This window comes from Peromyscus eremicus, chromosome 8b, assembly GCF_949786415.1.
Source record: "Peromyscus eremicus chromosome 8b, PerEre_H2_v1, whole genome shotgun sequence".
Taxonomy (NCBI): domain Eukaryota; kingdom Metazoa; phylum Chordata; class Mammalia; order Rodentia; family Cricetidae; genus Peromyscus; species Peromyscus eremicus.
In genome coordinates, this window is record NC_081424.1 from 53,076,896 (window position 1) to 53,099,287 (window position 22,392).

Genomic DNA, 22,392 nt, shown 5'->3' on the forward strand with positions numbered 1-22,392 from the left:
TAACATACAAATAAAAATATCACATTTCAGCACAATAAAATGTCACCACATTTCCCCTTTTTTTGTCTAATAAAAATAAAAAATTTTAAAAAGGTTATAACTAATAAAAGAAAAACTATATACAATAAGTACAACTATATACAATATATACAAGCAATAAATACTCCAACAATATCTGACAAATTCAGAGAAAATATATCCTATTTTGGTGAGTCCAAAATGTACCTAATTCACTTTCTGTTCTATCTTGTATTACCAACAGAAAACTGTCTTATGATGTCTTTCAAACTTATACACTAGCACCTCTTAGTGAATTTCTTTTCTGAATTTCTTAACAAGGAAAATTGTTATTACAACTATCTAATCTTCAGCTCCCTCAGAGACCCAAGAAGGAAATAATATTACCTAGTAAAACAGGAAATGCAAACAAGCAACTTCTAAAAAATGAGTTATGACAGAAACAGCCAACTATCTGGACAGTCACCCGAGGTTTCTCTGCATGTTGGGGTGTCATCTTTGGCCTACAGGCTCAGCGTATCTCACAGACTCATTTGTAAAGTACTTGTGCACAAGGCCTACAGCTCAACCTCACATTCGGTGCAAGTATTCCATGTACCAGATAAACTTGAATTCCACCAGTGTCTTGTCATGATTCAGGATTTTAAATTCTGGAAATTGCTGGTGTTTTTGGAATTCAGCTGCCCATTCTTCTCGGCTTGTGGGTGGCTTCATCTCCTTTATTAAATGCCAGTCTTCCATTGAGAGGTTAGACTCCATCAGCCTCGTTATTCCTTCAAGAATAACTGTTTCAGCTACTATTCCACTGCACACCAGAAGCCATCGGTCCACTGCCTGTTCAGCGGCCTTCAAAGAAAGGGACACTGTACCTTTTCTGGATTGTAAAGCCACTTCAGCGAAGGTGCCATATTGTCCTGGCCTCAGAGGATGCCTGTTGCCAAAGCTGCAACCACACTTGTCTTGGCAAGGATCGGTAGTCCTTTGTTTTCTGTCCTGTTTGTCCATTTTGGATAGCATACTGTCAGCAGTCAATTTGAGGGTGCTTTGTTGCTCAATAGCTAACTTTCACAACAAGAAAGTTAATTCCATATGCAGTTTCTTCAATGCCCATATCTTCTCTGAAGTATATTGGTGCTTCCAGGAATAGACATGTCTCATAGTCATAAAAAAAGAAAAAGAATCTATGTTATGAAAACATTTTAAAAGCCATATTCTATAGATCTCTGAAGGGTTTGAAGATGACCTGTCTATCTAAAATATATCTCTGCTTGACCTTGAAAACATACCTAATATGACTTTAAGTTGGATTGTAATGTCTAACTACTAACTTTCATTTCTTTATATTCTAATAGTTGGTAATAATAACATTCAAGGATTAGCAAATTGCATTACATTGTTAAATAAACTGTATAGATATAATATCCTGAAAAAAATTAGAAATACACATACAGCATTTTCTAACAATATCAATCTCAATATATATAATTTGTATATAATATATAAAATCCAATCAAAGTATTTAAAACTAGTAGTTGTCTTTTAAAAGTAGATTCAATAATCTACCTTTTTATGTATATCATATCTATATCCTCTCTTTTTTCTTTTCAGAGTAGATTAAATAATCTACTTCTTATCTATATCCTCTTTTTTTCTCTTCTCTCTCTCTCTCTCTCTCTGTCTCTGTCTCTGTCTCTCTCTGTCTCTCTGTCTCTCTGTCTCTCTCTCTCTCTCTCTCTCTGTCTCTCTCTCTCTCTCTTTAGGGGGTGAAAGCCTTAGCTCAGGGAAATAGGAAAAGCCACCAGCCAACCTCACCTCACCAACTCTGCCCCTTCCAAATGCGAGTTACTTCCTGTCTACCCACGCCTTTATTGCCTTGCTGTTCTGCCCTCTCATTGGCTATCTTAGCCCAGCTACCTCACTTCCTCTTCCTATACAGCTCTGTCACTTTCTGTCTATCTGTACAGACCTCCAGGCCTCTGGTGTGCTAGAGATAACGGCATCCACCTGCCTGCTTGTTCTTTATCCCAACACCGTTTCCTCTGCGCCTCTATATATTTTATCACTTTTTAAAAGAATTTTAAGTATTACATTTTTAGAGTTTATGTTACTATTTTTATTTACTACATTTCTTATGGAAACTTATCCTCCTTAGGATGACTGTAATATTTCATCAAACTGAGGGACTGTTAATAGCCACAGCACACAGCTCTGAAGACCAGGAAGTTCCTAGGCAAATCAGAAAACGTATATGTGTTGTGTTCTATCTTGCCTATTTTAAAAATCAAATGTTATGTTTTTATGATCTGCCATAACTTGTTAGGCAGTACATTTGGCATTTGAGTTCATTTTGGCTAAGGCATTTCACTGTGCTCTTCCAGGCTGGATCCAGTCACCAGCTGCTATACTGTGTTGGGTCACACCATCCCGTGGCATTTAGTCCTGAGGAGAGGCAGCATTCGAACTCACTTCTTGATGATCTCTGCCTCTTGCACAGACACACAGTATAGTGTTGTTTGTGTAAAGTGTGACACACACATTGTGATGTTACTCTCTTTCCGGAATGCTTGCTTGGCCTCACAGTGGTCCCAGTGACCCTGCACGGACCTGCTCTTAACAGTGTTAGCGCTAGGACTGCTCAGCTCTCCAGAACCTCAAGGCAGGTTTGTGTTCAGATGGTTTTCGCTAACACGATGCTGGTAGTTGCCAGAGTGGTGGCACTACCTGATTGGTGGAAAATGGCACAAAAGCTCAGTGTTCCACAGGGAGCTTGTGGTTTCGTTGTGACGTGGCTTTGCACCTGAATGACCTCCCGCAGCTTTCTGCGATATAGGACAGTGATGGTTTTATTTTGAAACCCAGTGTAAATGTTCACAATAGATTTACCGTTCCAAATAGAGATCCTGTGTTGTGTTTCTGAGACGAAGTCTTGCTCTGTACCTGAGACTGGTCTGGATCTTGAACTGATTCTCCTGCCTCAGCCTCCCAAGTGTGTGTCAGGTTGACAACCAAGATTAGCCGTCATATGTGGATCCCTTGTCAGATTGACACACAAATGCATCATTGTTAAACCATAACCCTTCCTTACCTGTTCCCAAGATTTCATGTTAATATCAGAATACAATAAAAGTTCCACAGTCTGAATCTAACCATTGAAAAGTCCAGGTTCTGTTTTAGAACTTAGTCTCTTAGCTGAGCATTCCTGTGACATCAAAAACAGATTATATATTTGTTGTTCTAAGAGAGCAGGGCCAAAGCACAGTGGGAGTCACCTTGCGGATGACCCAGGGCCCTACAAACACTAGGCAAGCACCCTTCCATTGAACTGTACACACAACCTTCAAACATAGTTTGGGTTTTTGTTTGTTTCGGGTATTGTTTTTTTTGTGTTATGATTTCAGGGACTCAAGCCCAGGGTTTGGCACATGCTAAGCAAGTGTGCCTCCACTGAGCCAAGTCCTCAGCCTGAACGTAAGGTTTTATATAGTGGTCATTAAACCTTCATGGCACTATTTTCTTGAGAGTTCCTTTAAAGGTGTGACCTATTACCCAGTGTGGTGGTACATGTCTATAATCCTGGTGCTTTGGAGGCTGAGGCAGTGGAATCCCGAGGATGAGTCCAGTTGGGCTATATGATGAAACTTGTCTCTAGGAAGTATTCAGCACCTTGAGTTTTCTCATTTATGTTCATTTGTCACGTAGGTTGGAGTTGATCATCGGTGTTTCTTTTTGCTGTTTATTTACTTTTAATTAAATGCTAATATACCTTCCATTAGAGACTAATTCAGCCTGAATCTATCTCCATCCCCATTTCTCATCTTTAGTTTTGTTGACTGTACACTCCAGGCTGGCATAACACTCCCTGCACTTGATTCTGAGTCCACTCACTCATGTGTCTATGTCCTGTAGAGGTTGCATGGTTCCCAGAGCGTGGTTCGTGAACATTGTTGCAGCCTTTGGCTTGCTCTTGCCCTCAGCCCCAGCTTGTTTGCCTGTGGACTGGCTCTTCCAGTCGCCTTTGCCGCAGGTCACTGGGAAGTGCTCAGCTGCTGTGCAGCCCACAGCTGGGCCAGGGTGGGCCAGACACTCTGCTCTTCCTTCCTGGGGCTGCCGGCCCAGGGTCTGTTGAAGAGGAATAACCACTTTCTCCGACTCTGTCCTGATAAACACAGTTGTCAACTAATGGGCCTCACAGATAGATCAACACCCTAGTAAGGTGCCCGAATGGCTGATTCAGATTCCTGATGTTCCTACACTGCCTGCCACTCCACAGTGCTTGAGAGGCCAAGGCCCAGTCCTCATGTGTGTCCAAGACTCAGCTTCATGCTGAGCTAGGAAGCTGCTGGAGATGTCCAGTTAAGGACGCGGATCGGCACCTTAGCACTCCATGTGCTCTGGCCTTGCAGACACCTGTCTTTACAGGGCAGAAGTTCAACCAGCATCCAAGAGTTCAGGCCGGCCTGTGTGCCATTCTTCCCCTGGTGCCGTTAGAAGATCTGCTTTCTGTTACCTTCTCATTTCTCACCTTCCATTAGTGATGCATTTGTATTTAAGACCCGAGTGAAGAGCCTTCATGCTCCTTGTTGGTAGGGCACGTGTGTTTCATTTCGGTTAGGTTGTGGTTAATTCTGAAGTGTTTGCCATTAATGTCTTCTAATGACAGATTTGGTCACGTGGCAGTGTGGCAGTTCCTCAAGTTACAGTTCAAGAGTCCCTTACGGGGGTTTATGGAGAAAAAAGGCCTTAGAATGTACTGGGTTTGAATGCACAAATACAGTTTCTGATCCCCCAGCTCTGCCCAAGCTGAGTCAGCACCAGTCAGTGCAGGGCTGATGCCTGACGACAGTCCTGTACGTCGATTCCGCTGGCCTTGCCTCCAGAGCCCCCTCCCGGATTACTAACAAAGCACAAATGTGGATCAGCCCACGCTTTGCAACTTAGGTTTAACACAGAGGTTTGCCAACTTCTCCTGCCTCTGCCGTGAGTGTAAAGGTTAAGGACTGGGAGAGCGGATGTGCCAAGGCGGGGTGGGCAGGAGGTGGTCACGGCCTGGTAGACGCTGCGTTCGCTCATGCTGCCTGTTTGCTTTCGTTAATGATGTCTAAGGGTGTGAACTGCAGGGTATCCCTGCTCATGCTCCTTTCCGGTTTTTTGCATCTGTCCTGGTGTGCGTGGGGTTCGGTCACCCTCATCTGACTGCAGATGGCCGTGGATGGGAATAGGTCAGGACAAGAAAATACAGTCCAAAGTAAGCTAGTCACACGAGTGCCTCACCAAAGGGACGTGGCTTTCTGGCCAGTTTTGTGTGGTGTTGGTTTTTACTATAGGAAGATTAATCAAAGGCACGTCTTCCTAACCACGCGAGCAAAACAAGAGTTTCACCAAATGCGAAGGCCAAATCTCTCCTACCCCTGTTGTTGTTGTGTGTGTGTGTGTGTGTGTGTGTGTGTGTGTGTGTGTGTGTGTGTGATTGTGTACGCATTGCTGTGTGCTTTGTTGACAGAGGTGACTCACTCACTTTTCCCTCTGACTGACGGCTTGTCCAGATGAGTGTGAGGACTTTGTTTGGTAGGTCGAGCAAGAGTCCAGAGAGCTGGAGAGAAGAGCCTAGTGAGGAGGGGCCCTTGACTCATCTCTTGAGTGCTGCTGCCCTCTGCCCACTCCCCTCTGTAGCAGGAATCTTAAAAGATCTTATTAATTAAATCAAACCTAAGCCAGGTATTGGGTGAACGCTGGAAGATCAGAGAAGCAGAACAAGCCACAGCTACCTCACCTCGCCAGTTCCTCAGCTGATCCTGTTTCCTCAGACTGGAAGCCTCTGAGTCCTCATCCAGAATGAATCTCAGCTGAACTGTTGCTCAAAAGCCTAAAAGCTTAACCAGGCCAAATGCTTCTAGTTTCTGGTCTTCACGCCTTATATACCTTTCTGCTTTCTACCATCACTTCCTGGGATTAAAGGCGTGAGTCACCATGCTTGGCTGTTTCCAATGTGGCCTTGAACTCACAGAGATCCAGAGGATTTCTGCCTCCCTAGTGATAGGATTAAAGGTGTGTGCTACCACTGCCTATCCTCTATGTTTAATATTGTGGCTGTTCTGTTCTGTGACCCCAGATAAGTTTATTAGTGTGGAACAATATTTCGGGGAACACAGTACCACCACACCCCTCTGTGCATTCCTCCCTCTTCAGGACCCCCCCTCCCCCGTGCTCTGCAGCTGATGCACATGCAAGCGTGAGTGTACACACACACACACACACAGCTCCTGCACACCTGTCCCTTTCCCAGGAGGCGGCACACCCATGCCTGGCAAAGGCCTCTAGTTTCTGTTGGTTGCCTTGCAAAAGCTTACCAGGATAGAGCTTGCAAAGGAAGCTTGGCCAGAGATGGTCTGTGCTCTGGGAGCTCCTGTTCCTTAGAGTTTGGCCTCATTCCAGAGCTGTCGGTTCGGCTCCTGGAGGGTGAATTGTTCATCTAACTGGTCCTCAAACAACAAATGTACATGTTTTAAAAAAGAGTAGTGGGGAGGGAGGGGGTACAAGTTGCTGGGCTGCCCTGTGATAGTTAAAACAACCGCAGCCCTCCCCACCCCCACCCCCAGCCCCAGGATCCCAAGTGGCCCCCAGAGCTGCAGATTCAAACAAGAAGATATTCTGGTCAAACATTCACAAGATGCTAAAGCAGATAAGAGGAAGATGGATGGCGGCTTGGAGTTAGTCCTGGGCCAGGGTGAGCAGGAAGGGTCTCCGTGGGAGGAAGTGATCGTCCCTGATGTTTGTCGAGATCCGTGTCTGTCAGATGCAGTGCGGAGGGTACAGACCGGTGGCTCCCTTTGTGTAATCCTTCCTCCTTAGATTTTCAAATCCTTCAAGGCTCAAGCCAAGTCCATCCTGAGGAAATACATTTTCCACGTTTTAATTTATCTGTAGTAAACCTCGGGGTAAATCACAGGTCTATTTCTGTGTGTAAACGTTTCTGGGTCAGTTTTCTTCCAGGATGGCAGGTATGAGGCTGCACGTGGAGTTGTAGGACAGCAGGACCATTTTGTGGGTCTGCACGAGCCTCCTACCTGCGAGCTCACTTCCCAACATCCATCACATGCTCCTTTTTGGCTTCTCTGGAGGTAGAATTGCTGCAACAGCTTGTTCAGAGGGGAGAGCATGCTGCTCACTGGCAAAGTGAGCAGGCAAAAGAAAAAAAATTAAACACAAAGTGCCATTGATATATCCATGCTTCTAATCTGTGGCGGCACCGAAAACATCAGTTCAGCATTTCTACAAGCTCAGAGAACTTAGCCAGTATTTTCCCCCTTACAATGTGAAATATTTGTGTGTTAAACAAAGCAGTAATTTCCCATCCTTTCCAAATGATGCCTAGCCACAGTGTGGGAAGCGGAAACGTATTTTGGTTTTGAGAGGTAGTGCGCAGCCCTGGAGAGCTTGGGTAGGAAAAGCATGACATTCAACCTCCCTTAGCAGCCGGTAACAGTTCATACCAAGGTCCGCCCGATGTGAAAGGGCTCTGTACTGGTGGACACACACACACACACACACACACACACACACACACACACCAGCCTTGCCCTCTGGCACCTGCAGCTACACCAAATCTGGCACTCTCCTGGCTGGAAGATGAGTGTGGCTTCTATTTTCTAAAGATACAGGACTTCAGTTCCTCTAACACATTTGAAATGAAGTCCCTCCTCCTCTCCTTCCATATTCAGGGAACATGGGAACTTTGGGAACTTCTCAAATGTCCTTTCCACCTGACTTTTCACCCTCTCTTATCTAAGGAGGTCATTCTGTCTAAGCTCCTGCCGCCCTCATCTCTCATCTCTGGTACTGTCTGTGTGTCTGTCTTCATTGTGTTGTCCACTGAAGTGAGAGTCAGACACCTGGTTCATCTCTGGCCTTCTTTTCTGGAGCTCAGTGGACTGTCACTGCTGCAAACCTGCACGCAGCAGCCACACCCTCTGGAAAAGCTGTTGCCATTGACCTGCTATGCTGAGGACTCACGACTGGAGGGCTGCAAAGCTTGATGAACTAATTAAAGTCTAGAAGAAAAAGATGTCCAAATCCGTTTTGCTACATTTCAGGAAATGATGGTTAAATGAATAGTACTTAGAACCAAGGTGCTCCTGAACTTTTCTGAGTGTTTTTCTAAAATGGAGTAAGTCATTGGTGTGGAAGGAGTGTTAGGTCTATTTCCCTATCTTCTGATAACCTGAAATCCGGAGTATCATGATGTGTTGATTGATTATAGCCAGTAAGTCTGGTACTAATCAGTTCCATCACTTATATTCATTCACACGCTTGCACCTTGGATTTCTCTTCCATAGCAGGATGATGTGGGTTGTCATTGACTAATGAAGAGCAGAATTGATTCCGGCATGAGACAAACGGAATGCCGACACCAATCCTGAAATGCATTCATCTTTAATAATCCACATCTGCATGTTTATAAATGGTATAACCAGAGGTTGTTAGTGATGACATTCTCCCATCCAAACACAAAGTGACATCAGGGTTTGTACTTGCAAACAGCTTTAAATGCACACAGCAGAATGCCAGGAGTGTGACCTTGCTGAGGATGCAGTGCTGCCGCACAGGAGGGTCGGATTGCATTCTGGATGCTGCCTCGTCAGTCAGGTGTATCCTGTGGCAGGCAGGCCAGCCAGCCCAGCCGTTCATGTCCTTCCTTCGTGTATCACCTTCTTGCTTCATTCACTCCCCAGAGTAGACTGTAGACTGTTTCTGGAAACCTGGGGAAATGCACTGACCCTGCATGTAGAGGCCATGTTCTCATGATGTAAGAAAGATATGAAGTACATAAATGAGTGCTCTTAGTCTGGGAAACATCTCAGCAGTTAAGCATTTGGACTGAAGTTCAGATCCCCAGAACCCAGATGCAGGGGATCCCCAGAGCAAGCCAGCTAGAGAGATTGATTGACAGGCTCTGCACCAATGAATAAGGCAGGCACATTATAATTATTTTGCTTCATTTTTAATGTTAATCTCTTAGTATGCCTAATAAAGGAAAACTTTATCAAAGGCCTTTATATATAAGGAAAAAATATACCAATATATAATGTTCAGGGTTCTCTGCAATCTTGAACATCTGCTAGAGTTTTTGAAGTGTATCCTCCAGTGGAGAAGTCTTGTCTGGAACTTCGTAAGATTAGGATGTGTGGTTTTAAGTGTAGTGAGAAACGACTAAAAGGTGAGTATGTAGGAATATCATGATCCCATTTAGGCTTTAAGGGGTCATTCTGGCTGCTCTGACAGAATCAGGGCCTGCAGGCCATGGCAGGGTCCTCAGAAAGGGTAGTCACAGTGGGTGTTGGGGGGCTGGTAGTAGAAGATTGGGGGGTGAAGAAGTTAGAGAGCAGTAGCTGTGCCTCGTAGACAATGAAGGAGCAAGTGGGAGAAAGGGAAGTCTAGCATTTGGTGTTGGCCCTGTTCCATTTGACCATTGTTAGTGGCTCTTCTTCTCACTCAGAGGAAGGGTTCTTTGTTTTGTTTGTTTGTTTGTTTGTTTGTTTAAACCAGAAAGTTAGGTGTAAGAACCTGAATGCAGGGCCTGTATTTCAGTGAAAATTCTAATTGCGAGCTTGTGGGGTTTGACGTGAAGTGTAGAGGCGCCTCGCCTTGTCAGTATTGGCAGGGTTTGTGGACATGCAGACTGCTGGTCCCCGCTCTCTCTTTCCTATTCAGAGCCTCTGGGCCGGGCCCCAGAAGTGCTGGAGTCACTGTCCGCCATGGGGGTCTTCCCTCACTCTCCTTTAGTCTCTAGGTGATTACTATTCAGTTATTGCTCGCTGAAAAGCTTGGGGATAAAGAGCCCACTTAGGGACAGACTGTTGCCAGTTTCGTTTTTATTTTTGTTTTGTTTTCTGACCTTTCTAGAGCTAGGTTATGAAGTCAGTTTGTAGTACCGCCGCAGTTCAAGGCTATGATAGGATGCAGTTACAGTCTCAGGCCCGAATTAGTTAGTGTTAGAATCCCCGTCTTCACAGTTATTACTTTGAGTCCATTCCACCACCACCCCCCCAAAAAAAACAGAAATACATCCCTTTTGGAGAGCTGAACTCTGTCCGTCCTCAGTGTGTTGTTCCGTCTCCTCCTCCTCTCACCCTCCCCTCTCCTGCCTTCCTCTCCCCTCCCTTCCTCTGTGTTCTCCCTTAGAAATGGTCATGGAACAGAGTTCCCTGTTTCTGTACTGCTAACTATGGCTGTGGGCAAGATCTTTGCCCACAAAGCTGAATAAAGTTAATGTGCTAACTCCTTTACCTGGCATCGGCCATCCATCTCCCCGGATCAGCTGAGGTCTCTCTTTCCTCACTAAGTAGCTGCCGACACCTCTTCCATACAGGAGATTTCTCCTTCCTCTGTGTGCCAGTTGTGGGAGAACAGTGCCTGGCCAGCAGGGGGCGCTCAATAGATGTTGGCCAAATTTAAGAATGCCAGTTCTGAAAGGGGGAAAAAAGGAGTCCAAGAAAACAAACGTCTGAATTTGATTCCCTAGCTAACTTTCTTCCTGCACTTGCGTAATCTTTGTGCCTTGGTATTTTTCTCCTATCATTTGATCATTCTTTTCCCTTCTTAAAAGAGACTCAACTATGATAGATCATTCTGTTTAAAAACCTAGTTCTGAACTTGTTGGTGTGATCCAAGTCTTCATGTGTGAAGGCCCTTGCCTAAGTCTGATCCTTCACATAGATGCATTAGCATGTGTAGTGAAATATTAACTGGTGACTAATCTATACTTTAGCAACAGGTGAGTAATAACACGCTCCAGATATTTGGAAGAGATATTTCCAAAGCGTGCTTGATAAATAACTAGCTAGTACGCAAAGTAAGCATTGACGGTGGATGCATGAGACTGTGGATCAGAATGTCTGTCTTCTCCATGGCCTGTTGGTCTTTGTCATGCATCCTCAAATTGTTCCCTATATCGGAGCCTCCAGGTAACCTGGGCACAGCTCATAGAGTTCTGACAGCTGTGTGCCCAGGAGCACAGCCACTGCTCCAATGCAGCTGCCTCGGCTGTAGCCTGTGCCGAATGGCTCAGCACACCAGAAGCCCCCTCAGTAGACTGCACTGGTGACGTTGCCCTAGGGTTCACTGTACACCTCCCTTCACTTCTAAAGCCGTTGATTGAAGTACCAAGCATATGACACACTAGGAACGGGGACATCAGAACACGTTACTCAGATGTTTATTAGCTTTAAATGGGAGCAGTAGGGTGTTAGGTAGACCCCATTGGTCTGCGAGATTTCAGTCAGCAGCTTGAAGTTGAGTTTCCAAAAGCAGTACAATGCTTTGGCTTTCACTTTACTTTTAAAAGTAGTTTTGGAACTGGGAATGTAGTGGCTCAGTTGGTTTAGTGTTTGCCCAGAAGGAATAAAACCCTGGGCTCCAGCACCATGTAAACAGGACATGATAGTACATGCTTGAAGCTAGCCCTTGGGATCAAGCTTCAGCTCCATTGCAAGTTGAAGGCCAGCCTAGACTACATGAGACCCTGCCTCAAAAAAGAAATAAATAGCTCATTCAAATGGCTGTCCCAAAAACATGAAGACCTGAGGTTGGACCCCTCAGTCCCATGTAAAAAACTGAGTTTGGTGGCACACATCTATAATTCCTGCGCTGAAGAAGCAGGGACTGGTGTACTCCCAGAGCTGGCTAGCCCTCCATCTTAGCTGAATCAGTATGCTCAAACTTTAGTGAGATACCCTGTCTAAAATAATAAGGTGTAAAAATACAGACAGCCTCTGGCATACTCCAGCACATGTGCCCACACCACGTACACATTACCACAGACTAACGCAGTCAATGTAGTTTTACATCAAGTCTATAGAAGTTTAAGTTTTACCACAAAAATACATTTCAAAGTGTAGTTGAAATGCAGTAAGTTTTTAAATTTTTCAGAAACTTGGTTAATTTTACACATAAATTGATTAATTCTGTATTTAACAGAAGTAATTCTATACTTAATGGACTAGAAACCATGGTTTTTAGTAGTTGTTTAATATGTGTCTGCGTGTGGCCGAGGACACATGCACGACACACGTGTGGAGGTCAGAGGGTAACTGAAGAGTCGGTTCCTTCTTTCTCCCTTTCCCCGGTTGGAGAACTCAAACTAAGCTTGCGCAGCAAGTGTCTTTACCTGAGGAGCCCATTTGTCCCCCAGTGCTGTGTTCTAATCTGTTGCTCTCCTTTCTGAGATTCTGATGCTCCCAAACCATGCCTACTGAGTGAGTGGTGTGTTAAAACATGGCCTCTTGTGTGTGCAGCACCCGCCCGCCCCTGCTCACGCTCTTGAGGTGTATGGGTTCCTAGGTGTGCAGTGACTCTGAGGGCAAGCCCGTCCTGCACGGCATCTTCATAGCTGCTCGTGTTTGCAAGCAGAATTGTCACAAAGTGTCGGGACCCAGACTGAGCAGTGTCGCAAGGAAGTGTGGAGCGAGCGAGCACACCTTTGATTAAAGGAGAGTACCTGGCTCTCCGGGCACCTGTCTTCATCCCGCGGCAGAGGGCCGGATCCAGGGGAAGAAAGGAAGCAGGCGGGCGCTCAACTAATCTTTCTCCTGGGGGTCCAGGTGGACAAATTGGCAACCCCATTCACAGTTTTTTTTTCTTCTTGTCCCTTTTGTATCATAAGAACTGCTAATCGGATCCATGCTGCTGCAACTGTGGTTAGTTATTAGCAGAATAAAGGCAGATTTCTTCAAAAGAACGGGTGGGGGAAACGACCGTATGAAATTGCAAGGTTGTTAGAATCTTAAATGCACAGCGGTCGATTTCCCCCTTATTCTGAATTACACGATGAATGCAAGTCTTTCATCTGTCACTAGACCCGTCTCTTCACAAGGCAGCCAAATATTAAGCTTCTCAAACAAAAAGAAAGGAATCTTAGGAAGAGGAAAAATATTGAAGAGGAATAAGAATGGGTAAGAGAAGGGGAAAATTAGGTTTTGTTTCTATTAATTTGTCCTGGTGAGAGAAATATAAACTGCCTGCTCTGTTTGGCTCCCCACTCCCCCCCCGCCACCCCCCCCCCACTTCAAAGCAAGGATTAGAGCAGATTTAGTGGGTGGAGCTTCTGCATTTCATGTCTGGAGTTGTGCATGAGTCAGACTTGGAGCTACCGCTTTTTAAATAGACATCAGGATGCCACCTTCCTGGGTGAGCAGCATTATACCCAAACACGTTCTCCACCCCGGCCCCCAGTGCACTCTTCCAAATGCAGACTTTGAGTCTCCTACCCCAGCTTGAAAGCTTTTGGAAAGGATGCATTTTGATGAGACTACAATCACGTTTTCAGTATGGTGGTTTAGTCAGTTGAATGCATTGTTTGACGCCCACAAGGACTATCTCCCAAACTGACTCCCCAAGATAGACGTGGCCCCTATTATGCCTGCTTATGTCACCACCCCCAACCCCCCTTGTTGATATCATCACTCTTGGTGTTACTGAGGAAGCCGATGATCATGCTTCCACATTTGTCTTTTCTTCAATGGCTACTTTTCGTTTTCTGGACACACTTTTCTCCTTTCACCAGTTACTGAGAGGAAAGAGCACAGAAACTGAACAGAGCTGCCATGCTGCCTACCTGGCCAGGGTGAGCCATGGGACTCGTGCCTGTCAGCGGGGGAGGCTGCACTGAAACGTGGCCTCAGTAAAAGCAGAGGCTGCACTTGCCCTCAAGTCCCGGCAGCGCGCGCTAGTCCAGACTAAGGGCGATAGTCTCATGCTGGTGATCTGCCGAAGAAAAATGCTCTCAGACTTGATCTGTCTTTAGTCAGAGCGCAGTGTGACCTAAGCAGTCAAATCTGCAGCCTGTGTTTGGCCTTCAAGTCTCAGGTTGAGTTTACCTCATGCCTTGCAAGACCTTCATAGTTTCTGTGCCTCAGAATCTCCATGTGAAACTGTCCACACTGTAGGGCTCAGGGAATCAGACAAGCGTCTGTTAAACCGACTTCATGTTGCAAATGGAAAGCGCACTTTAATTAATCAGTTCAAAGGCGGCGGCTGCAAGAGCGGCTCAGTAGGCGGAGGTGCTTGCTGCCCAGCCTGGTGACGAAGTGGTCCACCTGACCCACACGATGTAGGCGGAGAACCAACCTGCAAGTTGTCCTCTGGCTGCCACAGGTGCATCGTGGCCCCTGTGTGCCCCCACCAACCCAGCAGGCACACTAAATAAATAAATAAAATGTGAGTTTAAAAAAAAAAAAAGGTAGTAATAGGAAAAATTCTGGTTTGAATCTAGAAGGCCAAGTGTATTATCACAATTTTTTTTTTTTTTTTTTTTTTTTTTGAGACAGGGTTTCTCTTTGTAGTTTTGGTGCCTGTCCTGGATCTCGCTCTGTAGACCAGGCTGGGCTTCGAACTTATAGAGATCCGCCTGGCTCTGCCTCCCGAGTGCTGGGGTTAAGGCATGTGCCACTGCCACCCGGCCACAATTTTGTTATTTAATTGAGAAAAATAACACTGCAAATCAAAGTGCAGGTGTTTGTGGGACTCTGGCAAGAGGCTGGATTCTTACAGAGTCAGTGTGCAGCAAGCTGGCTGCTGCTCTCCATCTGCCAGTCAGTCCTCAAGTCTAGTCAGAGCTACAGACACTCACCTTTTCAGAAGCTGCAGTGGCCCCAGAGAATGTGTTTCTTCCCTTCTTGCTGCTATGGCTGAAAGTCACGAGCCCTAAATGCCCCCAGTTTTTACATTTTGAAAGACTGGTATAAGTGCGGTATGAAAAATAACAAGTCTGAAGGATAGACTCTGATTGCAATTTTATGCAAGAAATCCATTCTGCCCTTTATGGATTTCCTATTCTATGACTTGGGGCAAAAGGAAATGCAGAAGGGAAGGGAGGTCAGGTGAGATGGTCCAGCAGGCAAAGGCTCCCACCAGGCCTGCTGACCTGAATCTGCTCCCAGAGCCCACAGGGTAGAACCACCTCCGTCCACACATCCTTGGATCGTATGTATGTATATGCATGTGCACACGAGGTTGGGGGATAGAGCAGAGCAATGTCCACATAATGGTCTGTAAGTTCTAAGATAAACTTGGAGTAGCTAGGTTTGATGTGTAAAGAGTTTGAACAAAACACCCAAAATAACAAACTCTGAGTATTCCTAATAATATTCTACTAGTAATCAAGAAGATTAGTTTTCCAATAGCCAAAATGATATACAAATCCCAACAACCTGGGCAGTTTTGTTGGGTAGTCGCCTCTGAGGTTCTCACACATGGGTACGTAGAGACAAAGTCTTGAATTCTGCTAACAAACTCCTGGGCTGGTGAGGCAGCTCATTGGGGGGGGGGGGGGGGCGGGTACCTGCTACTAAGGCTGCTGCCTGAATTGATCCTTGGGACCTACATAGTGGAAGTGTGTGTAGGTACACATCTACACACAAACACACACATACATGCTCACACACACCCATACGCATATATTCTCTCTCTCTCTCTCTCTCTCTCTCTCTCCCTCCCTCCCTCCCTCCCTCCCTCCCTCCCTCCCTCCCTCCCTCTCTCTGAGAGGCTGAGTGGTTTGTTTTCCCAGGCTGCTGTGGTTCAGTTCTGATCTTTTCTGCTGTAGACACAGAGTCACTGTGGCAGTCTGCTCACTGCTTATCATTTACCATCCCAACACAACACTGGTCAGAATAATCTGTGCCGTGAGGTCTCATCGGTCGGTTTTATTTTCGGTTTTGTTTGATCTAAGAGCTGAGAAAATAATTTAGCTCTTAGACCTGCACTTGCTAGGATTACCAGGGAGAGGGTAGTGAGCTTGCCCGAAGGCTGGCTTCCAGAGGTCTTAAGTCATTGTGTGACTTCTGGGGAAAAGGGAACAAGCATCAGTTAACCCCAGAGAGGCCACCAACAGCAGACCAAAGAAACGATTCCACCAAGTGTGGTTCAGTGAACTGGTGAGCTTATTGAGGGGACTTATAGGAGCATGGTGACTCAGAGGCAGCCGAAAAGCTCACCCCAGCGTGTGTGATGGCTCACAAAAGCTGAATCCCTGAACCTCTGTGCACAGCTTGCAGGCAATTCCACGGGACAGTCTCCTCTCTCCCAGGAATCCTTTACTACTTCTCGAACCTTGGGAAGGGGCCTGTCCATCCCAGGACTCTTGGAGATCAGGAGGCATCATTAGCTTGCTGAGTCTTCCAACTGCGCAGCACACTGCTGTGTGTGGGGTTCCATAGCCTCTGTTGAGTATGGGAGGGTGTATCAGACTGCTGTCCCTGCTGTTCTTATGAAGCACTGCATGATGGGTACTGGCCCTTCAGCACACTGTCCTGCCTGATTCCTTCCTTATAGAACTGTTTATAAAGGGCCAGCTAACTGTGCCCATGGACGATTCCAGGGCATCACAGTGTCATAAATAAAGTTCTATTTTTACCATTTCATGCATCATCAGTGGCTGCTTTTAAACTATCCACAATCACTGAGTTAAGTAGTTGTGGCAGAGAACATGTGGTCTGCAAAGCCTAAAATATTTACTATCTGCTAGTTTATAAAATAAAAAAAAAAGATTGCCTAATCCTGATTTAGAATAACAAGATAAAATTACATGATTACTGTTAACTCATAGAAATCTAATTAGCTGTTAGTCTGAGTTTGCTTTCTAGAATGAGCAGTCATGTATTCGTTTGTCAACAAATATGTATCAAATGCGTACTGTGTGTGTGGTTCTGGAGATGTAGCAAAGAATGAGGCAAACAGGGGTCTCTGTTCTTGTGGGATTCGCACTGTGATGAGATGTTTCATACAGCAAACACAGAAGGAAACTGAAAAGGCGTGAGTATTCATCCCAGCATCCATCAGGGAGAAGTGTGCAGTTTTAGAGCGTCAGAGCCGACACGCCACACCTTGCTGCTGTGCATGCTGAGCTACTGCATTAGTTGTTTTTCTTGTTGCTGTAACAAAATCCCTTCCAAAAGCAGCTTCAGGAGGGCAGGGTTTGTTCTGGCTCTGAGTGGGTGTGCTCTGTCCTGGCTGAGAAGGCATGGTGACAGGAGCGTCAGGCCGCTTGCTGGTCACATGGCATCCACAGCCAGAAAGCAGAGAGATGAGTGCCACTCAGCTCCCCTTCCCCTTTCTATTCTGTCCCGGACCCCAGCCCCATGAATGGTGCCACCACACTTAGGGTGGGTCTTCCCACTTCAGTTCATGTCATTTAGAAAACCCCTCCCGGACAGGCCCAGAGGTTGGTTTCCATAATGGTCAAATGAGTCGTATCAACATCACAGCTACATACATATTATTAACTAGTCCTTTCCCTATAAAGTACGCTTACTAGATGTGTGCCAGGTTGTCAAAACGTACATATTAGCCAGTTTTCTCTAAATTCTGTATGGAGTTGCAATATCTTGTTTATTCTACTAAAAATACTTATTTTATTGGCTGTCTTACGCTGTTTTTAATTAGAAAATTTACCCTTAAAAATCTAGTTAGTGTAGATTTAGAAAGGAAATATAGCACCAGAATCTAGTTGTATGTTAGCTAAATGTAATTTATCCCAGAAAGGTTGGAATGGTTCAATAGTAACACTTGTATTAATATACATGTGTTATTAGACATGTATCTATTAATTCATTAATAGACATGAAAATAAAATGTAAGGAGGAATATAATCTTTAACAAAAATCTGATCCCCAATCATGATTTTAAAAAGAAAGAAGGAGAGAGCAATCAATCATCAGATGTTTCTAGTTGTGGTTATATTGTGGACAACCTTGCAAGGCATTCCTATTTATACAAGTGAGGCAAGGATGACCACTTCCATTAGTATCAACAATGTACCAACAATAGCAGTCAATGCAGTTAAACAAGAGAATTTAATTAAGGGCATAAGAAGAAGTATAGAAAAAGATACGGCTATCTCCAGTGCAGTTAGTCTGGTAGGGCATCCAAAATTAGACCAAATATATATGACAGATTCGTAAGTGAAATCATAGCCGGTCAAGTCACTAGAATAAGGGTGGGATTTTTTTAACAGATCATTTCTTCACATTGTATTTGTGTGGGTATTTGCCTGCATTTATGTAAGTATACCACATGTGTGCCGGGGTCCACAGAGGTCAGAAGATGCCATCACACCCCCTGGAACTGGAGTTGACAGGCCACTGGGAGTGGGAGGGAGTGACTCTGTGCACATTTTTAACTTTGGCTTTTTAAACTATAGAAGCATCTCACAGTGCCAAAACAAGTGCTGCCCGGTGTACAAATAGAATAGCGACACTGATTAGTTGCTTTATGTGTGTAACTTAAGGAAATTAATTGATTTAGATTAATTTAGGTTTGTTACTGGGCAAGGTTGGGAGTAAGAAGCTTTAAATGTTCTCTGGTGTGGGGCTGGAATTGGAGATGTGTATATAAACTAATCTTTATGCATGTAAACATCAGCACATAGGTTCACGTAGTTCGTGGGTTAGGTTGTGCCTCTGTCCACTGGGAGAGCTGGAAGCTCTAGTATACCATGAACTGTGAGCCTCTCTGACACTCAGAGCTAAGCTGTAGAGCACTGTCGCCAGAAATGGGAACCAGGACTTCTAAAAGTAGCAGATGGATCCCAGGACTGGCGCAAGACAAATCCAGAATGAACCTGAAGCCTCTGGTGGTCCTAAAAATACGGACGTATTTAATGAAAAGAGGGCGCCCTGACAGTGGAGCACAGGAACTAACTCTAGAAGCCCAAGTAGGGGAGATGCTGCTTCCAACTTTCTTCAGATCACAGCACAGGCCACTTCCTGTTGGTTGTAGAAATAAGTTAGCTTTCCATGGCTGTGACAAATCCAACGTAAGTTAATAGGGGAAAGGTGGATGTTGGACCTTAATTTGGGAAGTTTAGATCTATGTTAAGGTGCCTGTTGCTTTGGACCTAAGTTGGGTGTTATATCATAATTGGAACCTGGGGTAGAACATGGCTGCTCATTTGCTGGTGGCCAGGAAGCAAAAGAAAGAACAGGAGGCATGCATCTTCGGATTCCCTTAGTAACTGTTATCCCAACAACCAAGACCTTCCGCTAGGCTCTACCTCTGAGAGTTCACTACTTCCCAGAGACCAGGCCTTTAAAGCTTGAGTTTGGGGAACATTCCAGATAAAAATTTTTAGAAAAAGGAGCTAGGAGGATGGCCCAGCAGTTTACTGGGCCCTGAGAGCTGGGGTTACAATCCCCAGGGCAAAGCCAGGTGATGTGGTTGGTAAAGCCAGGTGATGTGGCTGGTAGAGCCAGGTGATGTGGCTGGTAAAGCCAGGTGATGTGGCTGGTAAAGCCAGGTGATGTGGTTGGTAGCCCACCTGCAGTCACAGTGAAGGAAACACTGGATTCCCCAGCAAGCTGGCTAGCTAGACTAGCTGAATCAGTGTGCTCTGTGAGAGACTGTGCCTCAGGATATGGGTGGAGAGAAATCAAGGAAGACACCTCTGTCTACTTCTGTCTCCCACATATATACACACGTGCACTAATGCACATGCCAATTGTTTTGATTAAAAATAAAACCCATGATAGGAAGTGAAGCCATCAAGTTCTGAAGAAGTCCTACCCGTCCCTTAAGTCAGTTCACATCATAGGGGAAGTCTGCTTTGGAGGTCTGTGGAACCATCTCCCTTTTGATCCTGTCCAAGTCCACTAACATACTACAGAACCCTTCGTTTTTCCACATACGGCAACATTAGGAGGAACAAACAGTCTGTCACCTTCCTGCCATGTTCCTTAGAAACAAGGTGTGGTCCTTCCCTCGGTGAACAAGAGAGTGATATGAGGACATGGGTTTCCTCGGATTGAAATCCAGTTAACACACATGGAAGTCAAGGAGGAAATAGGAAGTTACCATTAGCAGATAAATGTGGTTAACCTCACAGGCAGGATCTTCTAATAGATGCTGAAATTAGCAGGTGAAAGTTGAGAGAGAGGTGGGACTTGGAACAACCTCAAAGGGGAAATGAACACTCCGAAGCCAACACCAGCCAGATCATGTAGTCGACATGGACACCAGAAATGGAATGTGTCGGTGTCCCAGCCCCATGATAAGATGAACAGAAAAGGTGTGGTATTTCTTATACTTGTCCCAAATTGCATGTCCTTGTTTTCAGTGATGAAAATGTCTTACCCAAATCTGACTGGGGAGCATCATACAAAACAACTCATTAGTTCACTTCTGAAGTGTCAAGGTTATACGGCATCAGGGGAGACTTGGGGATACTAAGGGGACAGTAGGGGACATGGCTAAAAGAAGCATTGGATGCTCCTAGAAACAGGACATTTACTGGAAAAGTTGACAAATTCAAATAAGGTCTGTAGGTAGATCCCTACATAATTATGTTGTAGTTGCGTAAGATGTAGCCATGAGGGGAGGTAGAGTTCCGGATACAGGGTGCCATACTCTTCTTGGTGTTTCAACTAAACAGAAGTAGAAACTGAGGTAACTTGGTGGTGCCTCACTAAATTGTTCTCCCTTTTACATGAAAGTGTTTCTACAGCTGTTAGTTAATAAGGACAGAGGTGTAAATGGTGGGGTTCATTCTCGTTGACAGTGCTGTTGTCCAGTTGTATTTCCCATTGTGTTTATATCATTACAGATATAGATGAGGGCAAACATGGGTGTAACAAGGCTTTGAATTACAGTTAAATTAAACTATGGAGGTTAGCGTTCCTCCTAAGGTTGATTTCTTTACCTTACATGGCCGTGTCCTCCTCTGAAATAATTACCAAACTCTAAAAGGTTTTACTTTAAATCAGCATCTATAAAACCCCACAGATTTGAAGGTATTTACTTAATTCAGTTCATCAAAATGCTCTGGATTTCCTCCTATGGACTGTGGACAGAATGAGTTCTCCTGTGTTACTTTTCACATGTATGTTTCCTGGGTCACCTGCTCTAACAGTAGTTATCCCTGCGTGCACACAGCGTGTTATTCCAAGTGATCACAGTTACGTAATAGTTACGGAAGAGGCTAAAGGGTGAAAGCAGGGAAACTGAGGTAACTTAGGTTTATCTTTCTTCAACATGTAACAGCTGTTTATTTTGTTAAAAGGGTGAATTTAATACATGCAAGCTTCATTGCTTTGAAGGGGCATCTCTGTTACGTTGCACCAGGTTGCAGTGTTGGCTGTGGCAGTGCTGCATGCATGATGGGATGGGTTTCTCACAGCCCTTTTATTTTTGCTTGGTGCATCGTACGGGAGAGCAGGGCCTCGGGCACGCACGGTGGAAGCCATAGTGCCCTGAGTTGACATGGAATTGCTGTTGCTTTTCTCGGTGTGAGCCTATGAACCTATGAATCCAGCCTGTTATGCAGAGGCAAGCATTATAATGTAAACACTTATTGTCTGCGGCAGCTCGTTCCCCGGTGACACTTTTAAAAGTCTGAGTTTGGCTGCAGAGTGCTTTAAATGTCTAAATGGACTATGGATTGGGGCCATGGGGCATTTCAAGCGTGTGCCCCGCAGTGGCTACAAAGCAATTTTTGTAGATCCATAGCTGCGTCAATGACCAGTGTTTGCCCTTGGAGTTGATTCAGACCAGGATGTTAAATGTTTTTACTGTACAGGTAATTATTTGGTACTAATATTGGTTACTCTAGATGCCGAAGATGAAGCCGATTGGAGTGCAGCGTGCTGTTTGTCAGGCCTTCTTTGCTCTGGGCTGTGGGCACATCTAGGGGCTCCTCATTGCTCAGACTATCTCCTGAACGTGACAGAGGAACACTCAGAAATCTATACCAAGTTTTGTATTATTGTATTGTATATCTCTAAAAGTGGGTTCCTAAGCCCCCCAAAAGAACTTCAGGATTGTTTTACAGTTGTGCTTTCATAGCTCTTGCCTCCGTCTGACCTGTGGTGGAAATCCTCTGCCTTCCTTTGCTTGCCCTGTGCAAGCATTATTAGAGTTACTCATGTGTGACAGTGCCCAGAGACTCCAGGACAGAGATGGCACGGATGTGTGCCACACAACCTCCAGTGGGTTGAATTGGTGGCAATCTTAAAGCCATTAGTTTCCGTCTCTACTCAGCTGTGGTTCTTGTCCGGAATGTATTTAGCTATGGGCGAACAGGACCTGTGGAATCAAAGTAGTTAGCCTAAGCTGCCATGATCACGTGACTACCACTCAACAGGGATGGGGGAAAGTTGCGTGTAGTTTGCAGATGTCTCTTTTATATTCATTGTAACTGAGGGAGAAGGTAGCGCATAAAATAGCAATACCCTCACACTATGCGTGCTTGGGCCTTAAGGGCGGTGTTAAATTCAATACTTTTTAATTCTGCCCTATCTCTAGTCTTAGAAATGTCTCTAAACCTCTGGGCCAGGAAGTGAGTTAATACTGTCAAGTACCTCACGATACTTAATTTCAGAATTATGCCTCAAG

General features: G+C 45.1%; 1 protein-coding gene across 1 annotated transcript in view; it reads left to right on the forward strand.

Annotated features, from left to right (window-relative positions):
* The window catches only part of Arid1b (AT-rich interaction domain 1B), a 379,722-nt gene that overhangs the window by 273,309 nt on the left and 84,021 nt on the right, over positions 1–22,392 (forward strand). The gene's annotated exons all lie outside the window — the stretch shown is intronic.